This window comes from Lissotriton vulgaris, chromosome 1_1, assembly GCF_964263255.1.
Source record: "Lissotriton vulgaris chromosome 1_1, aLisVul1.2, whole genome shotgun sequence".
NCBI lineage: Eukaryota > Metazoa > Chordata > Amphibia > Caudata > Salamandridae > Lissotriton > Lissotriton vulgaris.
The window spans coordinates 170,726,121-170,753,626 of record NC_141685.1 but is presented as its reverse complement, the minus strand read 5'-3'; positions in this window follow the sequence as shown (position 1 = coordinate 170,753,626).

Below are 27,506 nucleotides of genomic sequence, written 5' to 3'. Positions count from 1 at the left end.
CTGTGCTTTGTTATGCTATGTTTTGTTTTGTTATGCTATGCTATGTGTTGTTATGCTGTTTTGTTGTGTTTTGTTATGCTATGCTGTGCTTTGTTATGCTATGTTTTGTTTTGTTATGCTATGCTATGTGTTGTTATGCTGTTTTGTTGTGTTTTGTTATGCTATGCTGTGCTTTGTTATGCTATGTTTTGTTTTGTTATGCTATGCTATGTGTTGTTATGCTGTTTTGTTGTGTTTTGTTATGCTATGCTGTGCTTTGTTATGCTATGTTTTGTTTTGTTATGCTATGCTATGTGTTGTTATGCTGTTTTGTTGTGTTTTGTTATGCTATGCTGTGCTTTGTTATGCTATGTTTTGTTTTGTTATGCTATGCTATGTGTTGTTATGCTGTTTTGTTGTGTTTTGTTATGCTATGCTGTGCTTTGTTATGCTATGTTTTGTTTTGTTATGCTATGCTATGTGTTGTTATGCTGCTTTGTTGTGTTTTGTTATGCTATGCTGTGCTTTGTTATGCTATGTTTTGTTTTGTTATGCTATGCTATGTTTTGTTATGCTGTTTTGTTGTGTTTTGTTATGCTATGCTGTGCTTTGTTATGCTATGTTTTGTTTTGTTATGCTATGCTATGTGTTGTTATGCTGTTTTGTTGTGTTTTGTTATGCTATGCTGTGCTTTGTTATGCTATGTTTTGTTTTGTTATGCTATGCTATGTTTTGTTATGCTATGCTTCTTTATGCTATGCTATGTTTTGTTGTGTTTTGTTATGCTATTCTATGTTTTCTTGTGTTATACTATGTTTTGTTATGCTATAGTATGTTATGTTATACTGTGTTCTGTAATGCTATACTATGTTATGTTTTGTTATGCTCTGTTACGTTTTGTTATGCTCTGCTATGTTATGATTTATTATGTTATGTTGTTTTAGGCTAGGCTATGTTTTGTTATGTTGTGTTAAGTTATGTTATGGCAGCGAACAGCAGAAGCTGCAGTGTTATTGTATTTTAAAAGTATGCACATAGGGTTGATTTCGTGAAAATAGCCATTCCTTGAGTTACTTGAGAAATTAATTCTCACTGGTCAGTGGGAGAGTGTTCGAAGGGTTAGGGCAGGAGGGGCTTAGGCAGAACAGGGCCAGGCCCCCATCCGAAGTGTCTGTTTGTTGCAGTGGTCGAAGTGGGGAAAAAAAAGTAGGGGAACTGTGGGTGGAGAATCAGGGGGCGGAGTCAGGGGCGTGGCTAGAAATAGCAAAACATACCAATTTTTTAGTATGTTTATCATTTCACTGACCAGTTACAGCTTATAACGTTATTTAATTAAAACAATGGATAAAAATGTTTATTTGAGGTTTAATTCAGGAAAAATCAAACACTCATAGGGAATACAGGTTTATGTAAAGCGTGCGAAATATAAGCAGGAACAACATTTTACCTTAATGCATTTCCTCTCATTGTTCAGAAATCCATGATTATTTTTTGTCTCAAACACTGAGGTTGTGAATACAGGGCTCCTCCTGTACACATGTGTTAAGCAGGGCTCAGAAGAGAAAGGGACTCTTCAGGAGAATCTAGACTCACGGACACAGAGGCTTCTTCATATTCATGTCAGCCAGCTGGCTGCGCAATCATAATATAGAAAAAAGAACAACTGGTGGGCAGAAAGCAGAACAATGTCATACATTCACCTCAGTATAGAGATCTGGGAATAAATCCATCGTTTCTTTGCTCGCCATTCCAGGTTGGCCCCAGCCATATGCAAATCAGTTTTGATCCTACACCCAATGGGAACTGTCCAGCCCGAACTGCCAGGCCAGGTTCTCCCTGGACTGGAAACAAGCATCCTGGGACTGGCTTCGGGCTTTCAGCCTTCATCAGCCAGGATAGCTTGATTCCAGTGGCATGGAGAGCACGGGACCCACGTCTGGGCATACCCATCCCACTCGGGGTGACAAAAGCAAATAGAACAACTAATGGACAGAATTCAGAACAATGTCATACATTCACCCCAGTACAAAGATCTGGGCCAAAATCAGTCGTTTTTTGCACACCATGCCATTCCAGTTTGGACCCAGCCATATGCAAATCAATCTTGATACTGCACCCAATGTGAACAGTCCAGCCTGAACTGCCAGGCCATATGTATTCAAGTGTCCTTTCATTCGGGAAGTGAACACAAAGCAGTACCCACTGAACTATGCACATAACATGTTGCTCTTTGATCTGCATGGTAAATGTTCTTTGCAGCAGGCATATTACCCCTCTGAGCTACCTTAGATGAGTAAAACAGCGACTAGACAAAACATGCGCCCATCTCTCTCCAGCAGGTACATTGATCACCAAAGTTATCTTGGCACTTGTATTGTTGACCGAAACCTGCTGAATATACAAAGAACTTTGCAGTGTTTTTAAAACTCCTGCACTTGTACAAAACCGGTCCCCCCAAACTAAACTGACCCCCTACCCTTCCAGTCGCCCTGGGAAATGCCTGCTCCTACCCTTTCACTGCTCCTGTCCAGTCAGTACTCCTGCTCATGCTCGATCAACACTCCTGCTTCGTCAATTCCTCTGCCCCTCCCTTCTCCTGCCCCGTCACTTCTCCTGCCCCGTCACTTCTCCTGCCCGTGACTTCTCCTGCCCAGTTCACTGCTCCTGCCCTGTTCACTGCTCCTGTCTCAGACACTGGTCCTGCCCCGGACACTGCTCCTATCCGTTCATCACTCCTGCCCGGTTACCACTCCTGCTCATGGCTAATCACCGCTCCTGCCCCATTACTTCTCGTGCCCCGTCACCTCTCCTGTCCATCACTTCTCCTGCCCATCACATCACCTGCCTGTCATGTCACCTGCCCATCACTTCTTGTGCCCGGTCACCTCTCCTGCCCTGTTGCCTCTCCTTCCCCGTCACCTCTCCTGCCCCATCACTTCTCCTGCCCCGTCACTTCTCCTGCCCCGTCACTGCTCCTGCCCTGTTCACCGCTCCTGTCCTTTCACCGTTCCTGTCCTTTCACCGCTCCCGCCTGGTTACCGCTCCTGCTCATGCCCCGTCACCTCTCCTGTCCCGTCACCGCTCCTGCCTAGTCACGTCTCCTGCCCAGTCACCTCTCCTTCTCGTGGAGAAGTGTGGCTCAATGGTCAGAGCGGCAGACCTTGATGCAGAGCGCTGGCCAGGGACCAGGGTTCGATTCCTGCCTCGGCGGGATCGGGCTTAAATTCCTCTGACCGGATATTCTCGCCTCAGTGCCGAATCTAAGCATGGGCCCCACGCTGCAACTCTGGGCAATAGCTTGCTTAGTCTCCACAACGGCCCCAGATACACAAGGGATGCCTGGTTTCACCATGGGATGCCCAGGAGTGGACACCTCACAAGGAAAAGCCAGGAGGGGTTCCCTTGTGGTAGGAGTACAAGCGCCGGGATGCTTACGGGTTACTGTTTGCGCTATACAAATACAACACACAGTCACCTCTCCTGTCCAGTCACCTCTCCTGCTCAGTCACCTCTCCTTTCCTGCTGCCTCTCCTGCCCCGTCACTGCCCCTGGCCTGTCACTTTTCCTGCCTCGTCACATTTCCTGACCCGTCACTTTTCCTGCCCCGTCACCGCTCCTGCCCATTCACCGCTCCTGCCAGTTCGCTGCTCTTGCCTGGTAAGCACTCCTGCCCAATCACCGCTCCAGCCCCATCACTTCTCCTGTCCCATCACTTCTCCTGCCCCGTTCACTTCTCTTATCCGTTCACTGCTCCTACCCAGTTACCGCTCCTGCCCATGCCTAATCACCGCTCCTGCCCCTTCACTTCTCCTGCCCCATCTCTTGTCCTGCCCCGTCACCTTTCCTTTCCTGTCACCTTTCCTGCCTGTCACCTCTCCTGCCCTGTCACTTCTCCTGCCCCGTCACTTCTCCTGCCCCGTTCACTGCTCCTGCCCCTTTCACTGCTCCTGCCCCGTTCACTGCTCCTGCCCCGATCATTGCTCCTGCCCCATTCACTGCCCCTATCCGTTCACTGCTCCTGCCTGGTTACCGCTCCTGCCCATGCCTAATCACTGCTCCTGCCTCTTCACTTCTCCTGCCCCATCTCTTGTCCTGCCCTGTCACCTCTCCTTTCCTGTCACCTCTCCTGCCCTGTCACCTTTCTTGCCCTGTCACCTCTCCTGCCCTGTCCCTTCTCTTGCCCCGTCCCTTCTCCTGCTCCGTCACTTCTGCCCTGTTCACTTCTCCTGCCCTGTTCACTGCTCCTGCCCTGTTCACTGCTCCTACCCCATTCACTGCTCCTGCCCCATTCACTGCTCCTGTCCCATTCACTGCTCCTGCCTGGTTACTGCTCCTGCCTAATCACCGTTCCTGCCCCTTCATTTCTCATGCCCCATCACTTCTCCTGCCCTGTCACCTTTCCTTTACCGTCACCTCTCCTTTCCCGTCACCTCTCCTTTCCCGTCACCTCTCTTGCCCCGTCACTTCTCCTGCCCCGTCACTTCTCCTGTGCGTTACTTCTCCTGCCCGTCACTTCTCCTGACCGGTCACCTCTCCTGCCCTATTACCTCTCCTTTCCTGTTGCCTCTTCTGTCCCGTCACTGCTCCTGCCCAGTTCACTCTGTGTACAACATTGACAAATTACACAAGGGGGCAAGTTCCCCACAGTACTCTGTTTGTAGAAAGCTCCTATGTAATCACTCATTAGGATCTCACTGGCTAGCACATGGTATGCTAAAGGCAGACGGCGGGTGCAGGCGCATTGTCGTTCAAAAGGGGATAATCGGCCTCAATCAGAATGACAACGGCCTGCCCCACAGTCTGTGGAGCTCAGGGAGGGGCTGCTGCAGCCTCTGGAGTTCAACAGGGAAGTGTGAGCCGCCCCTGGAAGCTGAAAGGAAAAGTTATCGTTTTTAAGGAGGACTATTCTTGCCGTCCAGGGATGCTTTTTTGAAAGTAAGAAGTAGGGGAACGGACTGGAATAATTTTTAGAAGTAGGGGCACGCCGTGCCCTTCCTATCCCGTACACTTCTACCACTGTGTGACACAAAGTAGTCCAGCCACTCCCACAAGTTAACTTGCAACAGGACATGACGTCCCATCCCCACTGCACACAAGTCATTGTTTTACTTACTGCTACTAATACCTCAGCCAGCGAAGTGAGCCCCTAGCATATGGGAGCAGTGCGCGCTGCCAGCTGCCACTCAATTTGAACAGTTTTAGGCAGTGCTAACGGCTTGAGTGACAGCTGTGGCGCTATTCCATAAATACGTGACAATATATTTCAGTGTGGTGATGCAGAGCGCCGCACTGAAATGCGTTAGTCTAACGCGTGATGCGTGGTAATTGGCAGGACTGAAGCGTGCCATACTCCAAACTCCACCGCTAAAGAAATCCATATAAAAACCCTTTAATACGGGATACTTTAAAAGTGGCGGCAAGAACCTTGGCAGGTCTCCAATTTTAAGGACATCCTCCCTAGGCATCATCGACAGGAACACCATTCATCCAAACTCCTAACACATTCTCATATTCTCACTACAAACAGAGCTAGACGAGGGTCACAAGTGGCGTGGAAGTGTGAGTGTCAAAACTCTCACTGGTGATAATACAGAACTGTATCCTGACAAGCTTCTGGTAGAACATGTCCTCTGATCCTCCCTAGGATCTTGGGCTTCTTTGCAGAGCAGATCATTACCTACTCCTTGCCTGGTATCTGCGCCCTGGCAACATCCCCCTGGTTTAACTAGGGGGTTCCATCTGTTCGTCCCTAGCTTAAACAAGCATTGGACAAGCCAATAGGCTTGGTGTTTTCGTTAGGGGAAATGTTTGGTAATAGCTGGTTGTCTTTACCTCGGCTGCGGTCCTAGAATCAAAATCCCCTGATGAAACAACATCTTGGGTTGCGACATAGCTATGGAACGACCCTTGCTGAACAGACTATGTTAGCAGAGTTAGGCTGTGCACTCAAAGAAGAGTGTTACAAAGAGTCCAAAGATATAGTTGGCCTTGTAGTGGTGCTTCACTTAAAAAGGCAGCCGCGGCCGGTGCAGGTAAGACCGGTGAGGCCGGGTTGGGGGGATTCAACAGATGACCACAAGGGAAAACAAAGTAAATAATTATTTTTCCCTTGTCGCGCCTGTTGAAATCACCCATCCGCCCCCCCAACCCGGCCCCACCCCTCTTATCTGCACAGGCTGCGACTGTTAAAAGGAATACACAACAAAACCGTGCATAGTGGATACTTTTCACAAAGGGATGGCATTTATCTATTTATGTTATAACTTCAAGAATGTCTCTATGCACATAGGGTTTTCCTTTGTGAAAAAATGCTGTAAACCCAGGGGCAGATTTACAGGAAAGTGACGCATCTGTAGAGATGCAACACTTTTCCTGCACCACCATGCAAAACCCTTGCGTCATAATGGATGCGAGGAGTCAAAGAATAAACAGGAATTACAACCTGCTGCCACTCATTCCTGCTGTTGCAGAAATGATGCTTTCTTGGACAGCCACGGAGGGCAAAAGGGGGTCCTGTAGCTCTACCACCACCATTTTCAGGTTCGCTACTAAATCTTCTTGGGGGAGTTTGAAAGGGGACTTTAAACTCACTACTAAACACACCTTACTAGTCTCTTTATGAGGCTAGAGTTCAAAGTACATAAGTTACTTTGCAAGTATCGACAGTAATTGCACAAATACACGTCTGTGCCTTAGGGGCGTACCAGACCATATACTAAGAAAGTGGTATAAGTACCATGACTGGACTAGACACAAGGCCTAGAGCCTGTAGAAGTGCTTGGACCCCACAGAACCACCCAAGGTAGGTAAGTAGGGGACCCACGAGGGACGTGTGCTGTGTGAGAACACAGCCGCGAGGCGCTATTAACTTCTATGGAGAAAGTAGCAGTTGCAAATTAGCAGTTAAGGACACTTAGAGGACAACTAGCAACTAACCCTTTTAGACTTAGGGGTGTCTAGGGCCAACACCCACGGGAGCACCAGAGCACTCGTATTACCTCACCCAGAGAAGCCACATGCATAGGTGTCCGTTGACACCTTCGTTTTCAATGGAAGCTGATGAAGAAATGCAGCTGCCGTAGGGTGGAAAAGTGTCCCGAGGGATCCAAGCCTGGATCGAAGATGGAAGGAACCTGAAAGCAGAGGGGACAGAGTCTGGGTCACTAGCCAGTGACTAGGGGCATGGAAGTCAATGCCCATGGATGTCAGGTGCTTCAGGTGAGTTGTTGGGTGCTTCAGGTGAGTTGTCGGGTGTCTTCACTCTTCAGCCACGAGGCCCAGGAGGCTTCGATGAAGTCCATGAGCTGGATTCGAGCTGTCCCACAAAGTCTGTCGAGTGCTGCAGTGTCGGCGACTGGATTTGCCCCAACAAGTCGTGGCAACGCAAATGTCTCAAGGAAAGTAGATAAAGACGGCGGTGCAGACCAGCAAGGACTGAGGGACTCACCCAGTGAGGGTAAGTCAGGGCACATCTGGAGCAAACAGGAAAGCCCAAGCAGAAGAGGAGTTGCCTCCGTGGGGACCCACTAGCCAAAGGACTAGAGATTGCAAAGGAGCCTCAAGCAGTTGCGCTGGAAACGGCCCACGGGTCACACGGGTCGTGCAGGCCAGAGATCTTCGGTGCACTCAGTGCTCTAGGCGGGGGCTACTCAGAGCCCACAGCAAAACTTCAAGGATGCACAGGAAGTTGATGTACCAGCAGTAGTATGCGGTGTCCAGGGGTCACGATTCCTCGTCATTCACAATAGGCATGGGCCTCAGCTTTGCTGTGGTTTCAGGGTAGCCTCGGAGAAGTCAGGTAATCTACCTCCGGGGATGCTGAGACATCGGCATCCAGCGGGAGCTTCATTGATGCACACCGGACATTTGCTTCTTTGGTGCCTCCAAGCAGGGGAGTCACTCCTTCACTCCAAGGAAGATTCTTCCATCTTCTGGTCAGGATAGAAAGTCGAAGGTCCAGGATATATGTTACAGAGTTTTGTCCAGGGTAATCTAAGGTCCTAAGGACAGGGATCCCATACTTATACAAAGTTTGGGGTGATGTGTTTTATCCAGGAACCCGAATCAATATTGCTATTTTATGCCTAGGCTTTCCTGTTTTCAGTTTCTATTTTTGGTAAATTCTGGTGGGGTTTTTTCAGTGTTTTCAATATCTTAAAATACAGTTGTTATCCATGGTTACACATTTTCACGCCACTAAAAAAACAGAAAAAGTGTTTTTCCGGTGTTTATGGAACGTTTTGCTTTTATTATTGCTTGCTTTCTGCACTGAAAGAACATGGTTTATAGACAGTGTACTTATAGTGTATATGAGATCCAAATAGATTTTTGCAAATTAATCTTTTTTTAGTACACCATACAATTCTTCTTCAGTGAGTCTTTGGTCATGTGCGCTCGTGCTTTCCTTCACATGTAAACTTCAGTGAAAAGGCCCTCTCAGCATTCATAGCCCCTTGGGCTGAGAACCATCAGCTAAGGACACAGTTGGGATGACTCTTTCTTTGATGCCACATAAAGCACAAAATTATAAAAATAATTGCATTTTAGTTCCTGTACATAAGAAAACAGTGTACCAGAATGGTCTAAAAAGTCAATAGCATCCCTCATTAACTCTGAAGATTGTAAAGATGCTTTCAGCATACCATCTAACAAGTGGCAAGGATCTCTTACAGGGAATCACTTCAGCTCAGTTATCAATTTTGACAGGTCATCACACAACTTTTTTTATATAAGTAGCTGAATCACTGCAAATACAAACAATATCACTCCAGTCTTTGTTGAACTTGGAAAGAACCTTTTTTGCAGAGCATTACAAGTGAGACTGTGTTCCATGTTTTCCAAATGTCTGGTTTCATGTTTTCACCACTATCCCAGATGCTTGGTGGTATATATACTTGTCACTATACCTTGCATTGAATGTTTAAAGCCTGAGGTGTTGGCAATTCACCTACTATGAATACTGATCCACTAGAAACTATGGCCTGATGTATTAAGGGTTTTTACCCATTCTCTGTGGGTAAATGTGATGACACATATTAGGAAAGATTTTCATGAAACCAGCCATTTTACCTATCAGTGAAAGAATCAAATGCAGCCAAAATATCAAATATTAGTTTGATATTTCCTGATTCTATATAGTTTATAAAATAATTAAACTAGACCTAAAACATAAAACTAAATCCTGCATCTTTAGACCAAAGGCCACAAAACTGAAAAGTAATAGGAAGAAGAAACAATATTTTAGTGGCATCTCTAAAGAACAAAACTCAAGCAGAATAATGTTACTGCTATCTTGTATAACAAAGTTACATTGTATTACCCCCTTCAGGAAGAAAACAATTACTCTTTCACTCTCTTTTTCCTTTCTTTGAATGGCATTTAGTTTGTGGTTGTCCAGGTGTTTTTTCAGTGTTTATATGTTTTCACCGGTGAAGGCTATTTTTCTTTCAGTGGGGTTTTATCAGTTATTATAGGTTTAAACCTAAAACCCCACAGCCTATTTATGCCCTTGTACGGCTATAATCAATATTATCCCTATCATGGCATAAAGAATCAGATCCATATTTAGTAAATAAGCCCCTGCAGTCCAAAGCACGGCAAGAGCTACTTCCTTGGATTCCTAGAAAGCACAACGAGTTCTTTCGACACACCAAACCTCCAGCAACCTGGGAAATCCCCGTTTGCTTTTGTTTTGATTTGTCATTGAAACTCCTGTGAACACTAAAGGAACAGTCAGTTCTTAGTGACATCTTTATTGATGTCTTATGTCCAAACCTTACGTCAAACTCAGCACCTTTCAGGTATAAATATACCAACGTTGCCTTAAGCAAACACACGGTGGTGGTTTTGGAGCGGAGCAGCCATCTACTTGCCCGAGAGCCCAGCTGATGCGAGAGCCCACGGCCGCTGCCCCTCCTCTTTGACGCGCTGAGAAAGACGCTGTCTTTTTCTCCAGCCGAGAAAATCCAGCTCCGGTGTTTCCAGCCTACCCTTGCGGGTTGCTGGAATATCGAGTACTGAGGAAAGAGATACAAGACCTCCTACATTCTATTCCCAAGGTACGGTGCTGACTAAACCCTTAAAGAGAATTCTTGAGTCAGATTCTTGGCAAAACCAACTTAACTTAAACTGCTACTTACTTACTCCTTCCCACGTATTAGGCTTAGGTCAGGTACACCGGGGTAGGCGTATTTAGAAGCACCAGTTGAGTACGTTAGTCAATGTATATATGTATGTATATATTTTATCCATTTTAAAGTGTCTTATGGCTAAGAAACCATATCAATGCTTTTACAGTATTATTTCATAATACTCCTTTTACTGTACGCACTTTACTTTACATTAAGTATTGCAATTGTGGCATTTCATTTCTCTTGCATGAGAAGGAAGACTGCTCAATAAATTATACCTTTTATTGAAAACGCCCGTCTCTCTTTTCTCTGCACTCTGGTGAAACTAAGAACGCACAATGACTGAGTGAAATAGCTGTCTATTGTTTTCACACGCAAGACGTTAGAGTAACTCTGTCGTGCTTTTTCACACAGACCCTTTTTTCTGTAAATACTCCAAAAGACATCTGGAGTGGGTAAAAGGTTAAAATCTGCCGGAACTTAGTAGGAAGAGATTCCTATGTATAGTTTTTGGTTTAGTCAACGCTGAAGGATACAGTGTTCCAAAATATTGTGTACCTAATATTTGTTTCCTTGAAACGTGATCTGTAACAAAAAACTTTCGATCAGTAAAAATGGTGGAAAGTGAAGACGATAGGGAGGCAGCTAGAATAGCAGCTCAACTTCTAGAGGAAGACACAAGTCTCCTACAGACTGACCCGAATGCTATACTCATTCCGGTCAATATAAGAAAAACTATAACTATCAAACTTATAGAAAACGGACTGACACCACGAGGTGGTACAGTCATATTCGTGGTAGAGGCCCATGAATATCGGCAGACAGAGGTATTCTATTCGTGGATAAACTTTCCAGCAGCAAACGCTGTAACACGAATTCCACTATTACAAAATAGAGGAACCTCTGGATGGATACACTCCTTTCGAGGACGTTGAAATCCCACTAAATTACCAAGAGCACCTGCTCTGGTTTAAAGGCGCCCTAAAACATAATACTCACATAACAAGGCTCGGTCCACTAGGTAGACCAGGAGCAACGTGGCCTGTACTAGCCAGCTACACACCACATCCAGACATCGAAAAAATGTCAGACCGGGAACTTTTAGCCCAGCTAAAAATACTAATTAAAATACACAGACAGTTAGTCCAATATGTAATGCGGACTTCAACAGTCCAACCAGCTATTAACATTCCACAGCTGACCCCTCATCAGGGAAACACAAACAAAATTACACCACCGAACATACAATCATGTCTTGGTAAAACACCCACAAAACGGGAACAAATTCCATTCTGGCTAGCACAAAAAATAACTCAAATAGAGGCGGTATTTCCGAATACTACCCCTAGTGAGAAACACAGAATTCTGACTATCTGCCTTCCAATGGGGGTCGCACCACATGTGGAGGATTGTGACACTTGGGGTACAGTCTTTGCTTCCATTTACACGAAAACACATGGTGTTCCGTCCATGGCGGTAATACCAGATGTACTAAGACAAATTCAAAATGAATACGGTCCAGAACCTGCTTTAACTCTGGGTATGAAATTACTGAAAGACTTTAAGCAGGTCTCGGCTATATTATTAGCCAACATTAAAGGAGAAGCAGCATCTGTGGCGATCTGCCAGAAACTGAAGGAAACAGATATAGCAGAACAACCATTTGAACTTGCCAGAATCATAGAAAAATCCTATGAAGAGCTAGGAAGAGATAGTCTGGGTGGTAAACCGGTAAAACCCCAACTAACAGAAAATCCTGAAAAGATATTCATTACAAATAATTCAAACACTCCAAAAAAGAGCTGGGATGGAAATAAACAATGCACTCCCAAAGGGAAAAGATTCCAGTCCAGAGGAAGGTCTCCTCAGCATAGAGAGAGGTCTCCAGGCCGAGTAGACAAGTCTCCCCAAAGGGAGCCCTCTGAAAAAAGATATAACCTTAGAGATAGGGATAAAATAAGAAAACCTGACAGATATCAAGATGTTGATATATTTCCCTCTCGATCCTTCTCACTCAATCTTTCTCGATCTTCCTCACAGAAATCGGAAAGAAGAGGACGGTCAGAACAAAGAGAAGAGCACGTCAAGTCCAAAGATAAGGAACCTGCACAAAGTAAAAAATTACAGTTTCCAAGAAAGAAGGTAGCCAGTATTAAAATAATCAAACATGCCGAGAATACTGAGGACACAGCTGAAAAACGGAGAGTGGGCCCAGACAATGCTAGACAGCGCAGCGGAAGTGACAATAGCTCGCAAGATCCTGATGAATCATCTGGAGACAGTGGACGCGAATGAATACATTCAGGTGGAAACTGCAGACACCAGAGTTAGCGAACCTCATACAATATACAAAATAACATTGCGTATAGAGGGAGATAAGACTAGGAAAGTAAGGGGTCTGTTTTGGGATAACCTCGCAAAAGGCTATGACATCCTATTAGCTGAGAAAGACTGGCCACCAGAGTTTGTCAGGGAGTGCCCTCATGGCGAAGAAATGATTATGCCTGCCTTCTCAGATCATATTCCAATTCATAGAAAATACATATATGCAAGAACATGGGCAGTAGCTCAAGCTCCTGCATTATATAAAAATCATGTGGGATGGGATGAGGACTCTCCTCCTCACAAAATCCAGTTAAAATGTCAACCAACTGCACAAAGGCAGAACCCAATTAAGCAAGAAGCTAAAAAACAAGTCAGGGAGCTCTTAGATCAACTTGAATACCAAGGGGTGATCGAAACATGCACCTCTCAAATGAACAATCCTTTGTTTCCTGTCTCCAAACCAGACGATTCATATCGTCTAGTCTTGGACTACAGACACCTTAACTCATGTTGCAAAACATTTGCTGTACAAAACTCACACAGTGCAGCACTAATGAATAACATAATTCTTAAAAAATACAAAACAACATTAGACATCTCTAATGGTTTCTTTTGTCAAAATATTGCACCTGAAAGCAGGTATTTGACCGCTTTCTCAATAATGGGTCACAGAAAAATTTCTGGCGACTCCCACAGAGATTCAAGAAAAGCCCAGGATTATTCTCAGCAAGGGTAACAGAGTTACTACATATATATGATGATGAGGCATTATCTTATGTCGATGAAATCTATCTCACAGATGATGACCTGGATACTCACTTGAAAAGAGTAAACACCATAATACTTGGGTTTGCAGCTGAGGGTTACAAATTCAACTTTAAAAAGTCACGAATTGCCCATTTAACAGTCCTGTTTTTAGGATATGAAATATCAAGTGAAGGCAAAAGCCCAGCAGACAACTTCTTAGAGAAGTGTGCTGTACTCCAAGCACCAAAAACGCTGAAGAACTTGCAATCAATACTAGGTTTCCTGAATTTCGGAAGAACTTACATCCTAAATTATGCAGAGAGGTTTAAACCTGTCTATGAATTAATAAAACCTGATTTTAAACCAATCAATTGTACTCAGAAACACACAGAAATTTTGAGATCATTGCAAACAGACATGTTAGCTAAAACAAAATTACAAACTCGTGACAACACACGCAACCTTGTAATCAGAATCATCCCAGGAAGATGCCGATTCACGTACCTGACCTCTAATGAGGGAGAAACAGTACCAATAGCTTACAAATCACATTTGTACACAAATGCTGAAAAAACATTCAGTCTTACAGAAAATATAGTAAATGCGGTTCAAACTATTGTAGCAAAAGAAAGAGTCCAAGTCCAAGGCAAAAGAATAACTGTTTTGACAGCAGAATCAGCCCTTGAGGCGATGTTTACACCAGTTAATCTAAAAACGGTGGCATTAGATCCAAAATGGATACAGTTGGAAAATTCTCTTGCTGCAAAAGACGTGACATACTATTTTGACCCGAACATGAAAAAACTGAAAGATCTAAAATATGAAGAAGAATATCCTCTGCCAATCAAAATTCTGCCTCTCCAACAGTACTCTTGTGTAATCTATATGGACAGACTTGCACAACATTACGATGTAGATAATAAATCCTACAATGCAGCATGCGCGATTGTTAAAGGTCGCTAGCGCTGTGGTAAATTCAGACCAAAAATAACAAAAACTGAATCACTAGGAAACTGTTCTGCTCAGCGAGCTGAAATCAGATCTTTAAAGATGGCGCTTGAAAATGCCGATCGTGAATTACCGACACTAATAGTGTGCGATTCACATTTCTGCGTCAAATCTTACAATAATGACTTAGAGAGCTGGATTCAAAACGATTACAAGGATGATACAGGTACCACAATAAAGCATAAGAAGCTTTGGGAACAAGTAGTTATTTTGCAGAAAGAATTACGAAAGACTCACGTGATACATACACTGAGTCATCAACTTGATGGCGTTCATGTTGCAGGGAATTCATTGGCTAATACAGCTGCAGCGGAAGCAACTAAACCGGCTTCTGTAGCCACAAAAAAGCGTTCAGAAAAATACATAGACGGGGAAACCATGCTGGTGGTAAAAACATCTTCAAAAAGCGACTGTGCAGCACTACCCGTGAACTATCCACTCAATTATACATATATAATTGATGCAAACTCCGTTCCCTTTGCTCGAATCCCTGGAGTGGGGGATAGGGTGATTCCAAACACGAACAGGAGAGTCTTCTTAATAGCGGACGCACACATGGGATTCGGTCTAAGGCACCAAGAGATCAAAAAATCTCTGAAAGAATTACAATCGGAATACTGGTGGCCAGGGATGAGCCTACAACATTGCAAATTTGTAAAGAGCTGTCCAAACTGCAACAGAGATCGCAGCAGTGAACCGACCGGAGTAATGCCATGGCCATTCTTATAGTTAGCGTAATGCTATCTATACATAAAATCGAGTGTCCCATTAAATTCCTTTTAAGACTAGATACACTTAAAAATTTAGACACCAGCACTCGGCTGATGCCAGAACTGTTGTAAAAGATTTGCGAGTCTATATCGGCACATACGCAATTGGCATGCTACATTCTGACCATGGTCCTGCTTTTAGCTCTTAAGCTTATAAGGAGGCCGTGACCAGCATGGGCATTGCATTGCGGTACTCTTGTCCCTTCCATCCTGAGGGAAATGGGATTGTGGAAAGAAAAAACCGGGACATAAAGCAATCTATAACGGCAAGGGTATTAGGTTCGGGTGATGGGTGGGTCCAACATTTAACAAGTGTCCAACGTAGTCTTAACAATCTGCCAAGAAATTCTCTAAAAGGTTTCAGCCCGTACGAACTATTGTTCGGAACTAGAATATATATTCAGGATTTAGATAATCAGACTTCAGTGGTAGAAGATAAGAAAAAATGCTTTGACATCAAAGATCGTTTGGCTGTTTTACAGTACTTAAATGAAACAAGAAAGGCCCTGAGCAACATAAAGTTAAAACAGCAGCCAACAGCCACTGACGATAAACCACCTGTCCCAGCAAGGCCTGTCTGGATTCTAAAGATTTGGGATCTGGTCAGAGAGAAGATCGCGGTGAAGACGGAATTTGGGCCTTCGTAGAGAAAAGCAGTACCTGTCTTAGCTGTCAGCGGAACAAGATCAGTAGTACTACCACCCCTCGCTGGTAAAAAGGAGAACCGAGTTGTATCCATCGACCTGGTAAAACCACAATCATGTGGCCAATAATAAGTAGTAGGCCCAGTGGACTCCCAAGAAATAGCAGAATACCAAAATTTACTACAATACAAGAGGTTCAAACTGAGAGACTAATCACATTTGATAAAGCTGCAGTGAATAAAAAAGGACTATGCAACAATGCCATGGAACTTGTGCCTCTTGAAACCCAAATTGAAACAGTTCGTCAAAAAACACCTGTCTACGACGATGTAGCTTCAGACTATGCTGATGAAAGAAAAAATGAAATAACAAAAGAAAATCCGGAAGCAATTCCAACAATTGACAGAACTGCATCTGGCTACTTCATCAATTTCGATAACTTTTCTGAAGATCCAAGCGAACCTGAAGAAATGCCAAAAATAAGAACCTTCAAAGACAAATTAACTGAACTTTTTTATCAACTCAAAGAAACATATCTGATTTCTCCATAGATTGAATTTTGGATTGTGTTAGGTGTACTTTGCCTCCTGCTTTGGCTCATCATGGTACTTTGTTTGGGAAAATTCATTGAGGGAAAATACAGTACAATGGACACAGCAAGTCAGAACATCAACTTGGTCCTAAAGCCACACAAGTCATCTCATATCGAGAAAAGAGAACTATCATCAGTGAATGTCACAGCCATTCCAATACCCAGTGGGGTAGCTTGGGACAAAACGGATTACGAAATCTATGGCCCGGTTGAACTCTTGAAATATCCACATCAGTTCAAGGTTTCATTAAGTGACTTTGTAAAACCAAGTACATTCTCTGATGATTGGGACTTTGAAAGCATAAATAATATGATGTCAGATTTAGTAATGTCAGCAAAATTTACAGAACATGATTATTTACAGGCTTCATCGAACTATGAACAAATGTATTGCTATAACCACTTCGCACATCACTATTTGCATAATTGTAATTGTAATTGTAATTGTAACCATATTTATAGAGCGCGATTGCTGCCCGTGGGCGTCCAAGCGCTGAGCTGACCAGAATAGTGGCGGAGGGGGTGCTAAGGTGCAGAGGATTTGTCAAACAGCCAAGTTTTTAGGTGTTTGCGGAATGAGAGGAGATCTGAGTTAGACCGGAGTGAAAGGGGAAGGTCATTCCAGAGCTTAGCGGCATTCAATGAGAACAGTCTTCCCCCAGCTCTGGCTCGCTTTACCCTGGGAATGACGGCAAGGAAAGCTTCTTTTGATCGCAGGTTCCTGTTGGGGTGATAGGGGGTGACAAGATTTCTGTTAATCGCTGGGCTTGTGTTCCAGAAGGTGCGATGCGCCAGACATAATGCTTTGAAGGCTACTCTCTGCCTCACTGGTAGCCAGTGGAGGCTTCTCAGAGCAGGTTTAGCAGACTGAGTGCGCGGGATTTCCAGCAGGGAACGTGCTGCACAATTTTGGACAACCTGTAGTTTTCGGAGTGTGAACTCAGGCGCCCCCAAATATAGGGCATTGTTCGAGTCAAGCCGGGACTGGATTAACCCTTGGACCGCAACCTTTTTAGCTTCTAATGGCAGCAGCGGAAGGACCTTCCTCAGGGTTCTCAGTAGGCCAAAGCAAGTAGCAGATAGTTTTGTGGCCTGGATGGAGAAGGAGAGTTTATTGTCCAGCCACACTCCCAAGCTCTTCACACTTTCCTTGGGGGTTGGGGGGGGACCCAGTGCATTGGGCCATAGGGAGGTGAATGGGACTGGAGAGGGTGGGCCTAGGAGCATGAGCTCCGTCTTATCTCCATTTAATTTGAGAGAGGAGTTGGTCATCCAACCCTTTATGTCCTCTAGGCAGTGTAGCAGATCGGCTGAGGAGTGCTTGCTGTTCTCGGTGGCCAGTGAGACCACCAGCTGGGTGTCGTCGGCGTATGACACGATTTTAATGCCATGCGGTTCGACGACACTTGCCAGCGGCCTCATGTAGACGTTAAACAGCACAGGGCTCAGGGAGGAGCCCTGTGGTACTCCGCAGCTCAGGGGTTTGCTGGTGGATGCTGTTACACCGTCGAAGATCTGAAACGACCTCCCAGACAGAAAGGATTCGAACCACCTTAGAGCGTCACCCGAAACTCCGATGTTATGGAGACGGTCCAGCAGGGTGGGATGGCTGACCGTATCGAAGGCGGCACTTAGATCAAGGAGGATCACTGCCACTGATCCTCCCTGGTCTAGGATCCTTCTGGTGTCTTCGGTGACTGCTAATAAGGCGGTTTCTGTCCCATGTTGTGGTCTAAAGCCTGTCTGGGATGTGTGTAGCAGCGAGTGGTCTTCCAGGAACTGCACCAATTGTGCATTTATGTGCTTCTCTAGCACCTTGCTCGTCCAGGGAAGGAGCGAGATGGGACGGTAATTTGACAGGTCGTTTGGGTTTAGGCTAGGTTTCTTTAGCAACGCCCGTACCATGGCCTGCTTCCAGGCTGTAGGGACAGAGCATGCAGAAATGGACGTGTTCAGGAGATCCAAGATTACCGGTAGAGTGGTTTTACTAGCCTGCATCAGGATGTCTGGAGGGGCAGGGTCACGAGGAGATCCGGATTTGACTGAACGGGCCACTTTATTTAGAGTGTCGAGGTCAAGGGGGAGAAAGTGCTCGAGTGATGGCTGGTCTGGACGGGGAAGTGGTCTGAGGGAGGGTGGTTTGATCACTTCTGGGGGGGTGGCTATAGGTGGGAAGGTGGAATAGATTTTTGAAACTTTGTCATGGAAGAAATCTGCCAGCTCGTTACATTGCTCCTGGGATTTGATGGGGGGGGAGCCGTAGTGACACTAGTGCATTGTTTTATGATTTGGAAGATTTCCTTGGGTTGAGATTTCGCTCCCGTTATTTTCTCAGAAAAGTAGGTGACCTGGGCTGCTCTAATCCCTTCTTTATATACCTTGATGGCTTCTTTATAGGAGGTCTTTTTTTCTGGAAGGAAATCTAGGCGCCAGGCTCTCTCGCGTTGTCTGCAGGTGCGTTTGAGCTGTTTTAGAGCGTCAGAAAACCAGGGGGCAGATTTATGTGGTCTTTTCGAGGAGGATTTACGCAGCGGTAAAATTGAGTCTAATGAGCGAGTAATCCAATCTCTATAGGTGTCATTTCCCATATTGGGATCTGGGCAGACAGTAGGGCGGGTGGAGTCCAGTTTGTGCAGCCAGGATTCCAAGGGGAGTTTTGACCAGTTCCTCCTGATGGTAACTTGGGGGGGTGCTTGGGGGGTTTTGTGAGTGGCCCAGGAGAAGGGGACCAGAAAATGATCTGACCACGGAAGGGGAATGGGTTGGTCGACCGTTAGGTCCAGGCAGTTACTAAATATGGGATCTAGCAAGTTGCCTTTTCCATGGGTCGGGGCAGCCACCAGCTGCGGGAGTTGGAGGGCTTCCAAGTCTTCCAGTAATTCCTGTGCGATGTGGTCTGCAGGGGAATTAAAGTGGAGATTGAGGTCCCCTAAAATCGTGTGGTTGGCTGACGCGAGGGTTCTTTCCGCAATGATTTCTGGGAGGGACCTGTGGAATAGTTTTACAGGTTCAGGGGGGCGATAAATCAGGGTACCTGAGAAGGAATTGTTTGCATTGAATTCTAAGCAGAATGCTGCGCTTTCGCAATCAGGAATAGTGTCGGCTAAGATACGGCATTGGTATTGATTTTTCACAATAATCGCCAGGCCTCCACCTCTGCCGACCGGTCTATCCACTCTAAGAATGTGATAACCTGTCGGTAGTGCTCGCGCCACGTCTGGGTCGGAGTGAACAGTGAGCCATGTTTCTGTCAGGAAGATTGCGTCAGGTTTTTTCTCCTCGAGTAACATGGCGATCTCCGTATGGTGTTTTGGTAGGGAGCGGCAGTTTAGCGCAAACATATGGAACACTTGTGTCTTGGCTGACGGGGTTTTGCGGACGGGGTGCTTGCATCCCTGACATACGCCGGGTAGTTCGGTGGGGGCATATGTGCAAGGGCATTGAAGGATAGCAGTCCTACCTATTTTGTGTAGGGCCGCCGAGCTGTATGTCCTGCTCTGGGTGAGGAGGGGGCCAGGGGTTGTGGCCCTGGGTCCCGGCTGGTCGCGGACGGGCGCAGACGGGCTTGCCTTAGGCGCGCCTTCGGCGCGCAAACGGCGCTCCCGCTGCGCTCGTCCGCTGCGCTTCCTGTAGATGCACATTTGAAGAGCGAAGGGGCGTGGCCTCTGATGGGCGTGTCCGGCGAGCGCGCCTGCTCTAATGGCGGCCGCTTGTTGATGTCAGAAGCGCTACAGCGTATGCACCGCTGTGTGCTTAGGGGGTAGTTTGCAGGTGATTTTAAGAAACACAGATTCAAAAGTGACACCACAAAATGTTTAAAACTTGGTTACAGCCAAGTGCGCGATAGTACCTCCAGCTCCCGGCTTCCGCCTCAGGACTGGGTCAGCTGATCGTTTGTTGCGCTGAGGAGCAGCGTTTAAGTAGTCAGGGGGGGGGCGTGGCCTCTGATGGGCGTGTCCGGCGAGCGCGCCTGCTCTAATGGCGGCCGCTTGTTGATGTCAGAAGCGCTACAGCGTATGCACCGCTGTGTGCTTAGGGGGTAGTTTGCAGGTGATTTTAAAAAACACAGATTCAAAAGTGACACCACAAAATGTTTAAAACTTGGTTACAGCCAAGTGCGCAATAGTACCTCTCTGCTCAACCAAGAAATGTTTTTAAGTATAATCAATGGGAACATTGTGCAACTCCACCTAAAAGCAGTTCAAAAACATTTTATGAGCAATTCCCATACTTCTCAGGGTTTGACACAAGTGATGCAGAAACATTTTATTTTAAACTGTTAAGACAGGGATAAAAACTATGTTGACAAATACTAAACTGATTTATTCTGAAACATTTTATGAAAAAATGATTACATTTGGTTTTGATTTCTGGAAAAACAACATTGAAACAAAAACCATCTGGGGTACAAAAGAATGGCAGGTCCAAGGTTTAGAAGCATTATTTAGAGCCTGCATGATCCCAGAACAAATAATGTTCTTGAATGACACCATCCAACAGACTACTTGTCTTGGCCTAGCTAAGATTAAAGACTTAAACAAACCGTCTATTCCAAAGCCAATACCTGATCGTAATACACTACAGATGTTGAGATAGACGTATCCCATATTTTACAGCAAAACAGAACACATCATGATTGGAAGAAATGGTTGATCTGGCCAGCAGACTCAAACAACTGTCAAGATAGATTCCTGAACAAAAAACAGGGGTTCAAAATGACCAGACCAGATCCTAGATACTCCCAGAGACAACATCCAGGGATAGTAACAACATACAGTGTAGGGAAACTATGCCTTGAATGGCTACAGACATCCACACTGGCTGAAATTAAGCAACACTTGACTTTACTTAAAGACGGTGCTGACTTGCGTGATTTCATAATGGGACCGCGCGAACAGAGTCAAAAACGTTTCATAGCGGCCGGTATATACGCTGCGTACAACGAAGCTTGGAAAATAACTCAAATTGAGACAGCAGAACAAATACGAGAAATTGATTGTATTAATTTGGATAAATCACTTTCTGTTGTGGACAATGGGTTAATGACTCTGTCCTCCAGAATATATTCACTGGACAGTATTGTATCATCTGCTATCGATATAATAGATCAGGACGTACTGATGTTACAACACGGTCAGTCCCAATCACGTTCTATTGTACAGCTTGGCTGGACGATGCAAAACCTGCGTTCAGGCTACGTGCCATGGCGTCTGATAAACACAACGTCATTATTCTCTATCTTTAACCTTACTGATAAACAAATCAGCTTGGCACAAAAAGGAGCCGACTATACGATTCTGAGCATTGAAAAACTTGAGAGATTAGCATTGACAATGTCAGAAAGACCTGTCATTGAATGGAAAATACATGGGATAATTACAATTCCGATAACAACTTTCCAATTTAAATACTGCAAAGAGTATATACCAGCAGGCCAGTATGAAAGGTTGGGTAAAGGGTACATTAAGTCATCATGGAAAGTGCCTTACACACACACGTTATAGTGAAAAGAAACAGAATGTATTTCTTAGTGGTAACAATTGTAAACAATCACTAAGCGGTATACTTCTGTGCAGGTATTAATTTGCATGGGGCCTGTGAGGGGACTTCAAATAACATTTCATGTCACCAGCATGGCACACCTGCAGCACAGATAGAGCCCTTTTTTAGACGGCTTTCTAACGGGAGCTATATTCTAATAATGGACCACAGCTGTTGTGGCATGGTGCCAGGGAAAGCCTATCTCGTAAGCGTTACTTCCATGGTCACTTGCTGTATGCAAGTATTGTATCCAAACAGCTCTCCAGATACGGAGGCGACGATTTGGCCTTCTTTGAATATCTCTTCTATACGAATTGATACTTTAAGCAGAATGAAGTCTGTTCTTTTACAGACAACAGTGCCTTTAACGTCATCAAAAGAAACGTATGATCTCCTAGTTGCAAGGACAACAGCAGAGATACATACCCTTTTATCAACAAATTGCCCCGTGCATTTCGTAGAAATGCTAAGCCAAGTCCTAAATATGTCTGATGCCAGTGGTATCCCACATATATTTAAGACGATTTTTTGGGACTGCTAACACCCTTCGAAGCAGTTCTGGGCATCTTTCCCAATTTTGTCCATTCTGTCTTTGGCGGCCTACCACTACTTTTGGGACTCGTAGCAGGAATTTTATTTTTGACCCTTCTGCTCCGATATGGCAAGCCAAGTCGCAGACAAGACTCCAGCAACGATGGAAGAAACGATCCTAGCTATAAGCTATCAGGACCGCATAACTAAAGTCCTTGGATTAGCCCGGCTAAGAGATCTGAATATGACCTGGTTTCTTTCATTCAGACCAATCTGGCAAAATTGCATCTTACCTGTGCTTTGATGTATGCTATGCAGAGAAGAATGCGTGTTGGACACCTGTCTTACACTACAATCAGCAGTACCAATGGATATCGATACTTTGCTAAGTCCTGTAACGGCTCATGCATCGTGTTGTCCCCAGCGGTTACCAATTCTGATGACGGCATTCGTTGAGACTTCACCACTACAATTAGGTGGCAGTGAAGTACGAGATGAGAGCAACATCACCCAGGTACGACCATCTGTGAGCATTGCTGATCCTGACATCGATGATAGCAATCATTCTCACGACTGCACTGTTGCGGCATTTTCAAACTTGGTCGAACTCTCACCTGACTACGTAGACCAATTTTTTGCGAGTCTGTCTGAAATGATGTTCTCCCCTGAACCGAAAGAATAACTTTTTAAGCAATGAGCACACAGCGTTCCCCTGAACTCTGAATTCGGCCTTCAGCTTTGATAAACAAGAGCTACTGAAAACATTTGGAAGTATTTTTTCCCCTGAAAGCGAAATAATTTTTTTAAATCTCCAAAATATTTACCTTTTTCTGGCACATGAACTTTGCTTAAAGTAGAACTATTCTTAAAGAACAGAGCTTCTATTTTTAGAAAACTCTAGAGACAATATATTACCTCAGCCTCTAGCACATTTTACAGCAACTGTATTTATATGTGATGGAATGGTCTCGACCTTCTTTTCTGTATTAAGAGCCATTTCATGTGTAATTTTCGCAAATCATTTAGCTAAACCTATATAAGCATTCTTAACTGAATGATTACACTGCTTGAAAAGCGTACAGTACCAATAATCATTTTCGTGTATTCTGCATACACCATTTCAAATGCATAAAATGTATATTGGGGTGGGTTGAAATACACATGCACATTTAAATGTTTACTATTGCTTAGTTTTAGTAAGGATGGACATTAGATCGTGGAGTGGGTGATGTGTTTTATCCAGGAACCCGAATGAATATTGCTATTTTATGCCCTTGTACGGCTATAATCAATAATATCCCTATAATGGCATAAAGAATCAGATCCATATTTAGTAAATAGCCCCTGCAGTCCAAAGCACGCAAGAGCTACATCCTTGGATTCCTAGAAAGCACAACAAGTTCTTTCGACACTCCAAACCTCCAGCAACTTGGGAAATCCCCGTTTGCTTTTGTTTTGATTTGTCATTAAAACTCCTGTGAACACTAAAGGAACAGTCAGTTCTTAGTGACATCTTTATTGACGTCTTATGTCCAAACCTTACGTCAAACTCGGCACCTTTCAGGTATAAATGTACCAACGTTGCCTTAAGCAAACACACGGTGGTGGTTTTGGAGCCGAGCAGCCATCTACTTGCCCGAGAGCCAAGCTGACGCGAGAGCCTACGGACGCTGCCCCTCCTCTTTGACGCGCTGAGAAAGACGCTGTCTTTTTCTCCAGCCGAGAAAATCCAGCTCTGGCGTTTCCAGCCTACCCTTGCGGGTTGCTGGAATATCGAGTCCTGAGGAAAGAGATACCAGACCTCCTACATTCTATTCCCAAGGTACGGTGCTGACTAAACCCTTAAAGAGAATTCTTGAGTCAGATTCTTGGCAAAACCAACTTAACTTAAACTGCTACTCACTTACTCCTTCCCACGTATTAGGCTTAGATCAGGCTGCAGCATCCATTTTGTGATGCCAGGGCTCTAGAAAGTCTTTACCGGGTAGGTCAGTGTGAAAATGTGTCTCCCTCTAGAAGGGTGGAATGCTACCCCCGCCACCAGGACTGGCGGGGGGTAGTATTCCAAGGTGTTTGACATCAAACACGACATGCTTCCGTGCAGCCATTCCAAAGTTAGCAATCGCCGCGAGGTCATAATGCACTTAAGAGTATATGGTTTGGCTGCAACACAAACAGCATCAGAGGAAGTACTACAAACGCTGCAGAGGGGCTCTGCTCATGGATGGGCACCCTCTCACATAAAAGCTATGCATTCTGCCTTCAGTATTGTCAAGGCCTGCCATAGGAATGACTTATATGTAATGAGGAAGCAAAAGGGGGTTTAAGAGTTATGGGTATATGCACATTTAAAAGTGTCACTTGAATACAGATAAGAGAGATAGGGGTTTAAGGGGAGCACAGCAAAGTAAATGCACTTAGCGGGAGAGGGATGCGGCTTGCACAACCTAAGGCGGGCACACATAGGTCAGTTGACCTATTTGCCTGTAAAGGGGAGGGGGTGGGGGGGGCTGCAGGGGGGGTGGAACAGCAATATTTTTTTAAGATTTGGCACATTGTTACTTATTTAGGAAACACTGGATGTACACAAACTGGTTTGATGATGGCAAATAATGTTTATTTCTGGTTGCATTTACCAATGTTAGTGTTATGGCGTGCAGGATAGCATCAATTAATGTATGTGGTCTAAATGACTTGAATAAGAGGATGAGAGTTGCAGCGTACTTAAAAACTATGCGATTGGATTTGATATGCCTACAAGAGAATAGCAAGACATATCTTTTGGAGCAACTAGGGTTTAAGGTGTTGGCAAGTTCTAAACAGGAGACTAGGACCAGAGGGGTAGCAGTCTTGGGTAGGCAAAGGGATTTGGCTGTAGGGAAGAAGAAGGAAGATGAATGGGGTAGATGGGTTATTTTGGAAATATGTTTTAGGGGACAGAAACTAACTCTTGTTACAATTTATGGATCTACGGAAGATGACCCAGATGTATTTCAGTTCCTTGATACGGAGTTAGCCCAGTGGCCTGAACCCATAGTATGCTGTGGAGATTTTAATATTCATGATCTAGAGAGCTCATTTACACGACCAGATGCGACATACCGGGGTTCGGAAGAGGAAAGTATTTAGGGCATTGGCGGCTATGGTAACACACAATGCCCTGGTGGATCCTTGGGTAAAGTTACATCCCCATCTCGATGGAAGTACCTTCTTCTCCGCCCCACATAAAGTAATAGTCAGGCCTGATTACTTTTTGATAACTAATTGTCTACTACCTGGGTCGCAAGTGGAGAAGCTACCTAGGGTGATTTCAGACCACAGTCCGGTGATTCTCACCATTAAAATTAGCCAAACACCAAGAACACCCTCACAGTGGACCTTCGAGAGAGGCCTGTTAAAGGATCCTGTATATAGGGAACATATGACAGTCTGGATCAAACGGTTTTGGGATATCAACAGGGGGACAGCAGCTCCAGGAGTGGTCTGGGACACTTTCAAGGCAGGAGTACGGGGAGAAACAATTAGTTTTGTTTTGGGAAGACAAAAGAGAGAAAGGGATAAGAGAGAGGAGGTAGGACAGAGATTACTAAGAGAAGAAGAAAAGCTAAGTAGGGCTATAACACAAAATTTACCCTTAGAAGAATACCTGCTCAAAATCATAGCTGAAGCGGTGGAAGGGCTCGCTAGACAGGCTGCAGATAATTTCCTGACAAAAAAGGAAAAGACGTATGAACTCAGTGAGAAGGTGGGGCGTCTGTTGGCAATTAGAACTAGGCAGAGAGCGGCTGAAGCGGGAATAAAAGAAATTAGGGATGCACAGGGGAACATAGTTATGGATCCTAATCTAATAAGGGAAGTGTTTAGAAAGTTTTATGCAGACTTATACACCCCAGAAGACCCAGCGAACTTATTGGAGGTTGATAAATATCTGAGAAATATCTCTCCACCGATAATGTCCGAAGAAGATAGGGAAATATTAGATGGACCCCTACAGTTAGAAGAATTTAAGGAAGCTCTTGGTAGTTTACCACCAGGTAAAGCGGCAGGACCAGACCAAATTCCGCTCGAATTTTACTAAATATTTAAAAATGTGCTTTTGGCAGATATGTTCCTGATAATGCAACAAGCACAACTAGGGGAATCCAGTCCGGAATCATGGGGAGGGGCTGATATAATTGTAATATTGAAAAAGGGGAAGCCACCAGAAACACCAGGGTCATACAGACCAATTACATTAATGAACTCTGATATTAAAATATACTCTAAAATCTTGGCAAAAAGGCTGGCTGGGATCATTGAGCAGTTGGTAACCCCCATACAGCATGGATTTATTCCTGGAAAAGGGACAACGCAGCATGTTAGGACTGTTGTTACTATGTTTGACTCATATCCTAGGGGACCCTGTCGCAGCACTCTTCCTAGACGCTGAGAAGGCATTCGACAGGGTCTCCTGGGACTACCTTTGGCAGGTTATGAGGTGGTGCGGGATGGGGGAACCTTTTATAAAAGCTATACGGGTACTCTACAACACCCCAACAGCAAGAATAAGAGTGAATGGAGGGCTCTCTGATACGGTAAAAATTGCTAGGGGGACTAGGCAGGGATGTCCCTCCTCTCCCCTGCTTTTTGCGCTATATCTCGAACCGCTACTGCGACGGCTTGAAGCTAATCAAGAGATACCACCAATGAGGATAAATAGTTGTATGGTGAAGACCTTAGCCTACGCAGACGATGTAGCAATTTTAACCCCGAACCCTACCTTAGCTATAAAAGAGGTGGAGACAGAGGCCCAGGTGTTTGGACAGATATCAGGGTATAGTCTAAATAGACTAAAAACACAGATTATAAAAAATAGGTACACTATATGTAATGATGACAGGGTGGTTAATTCAGCAGTATACTTAGGGGTGTTATTAACGGCGGACCTGGATAAGATTGTAGAGATGAATTTGACCCCTCTGATCGACAAAGTTAAGAAAGACCTGGAGAGGATGAACAACTTACACCTTTCTCTTATGGGGTGTACGAATGTGATTAAAATGCTGATTTTGCCCAAATTGTTATGTTTTTTTCGCTCTATCCCTTTAGTTTTTGAGGCTAGGTGGTTTAATTTGTTAGAGAGAGTATTGAACAGATTTATTTGGGCACATGGGTAAACCAGGCGGGCCTACAGGTGTATGACTCTCCCAAGAGAAAGAGGGGGATGGGGGGCCCCTGATTTTAGGCTGTACCAAATGGC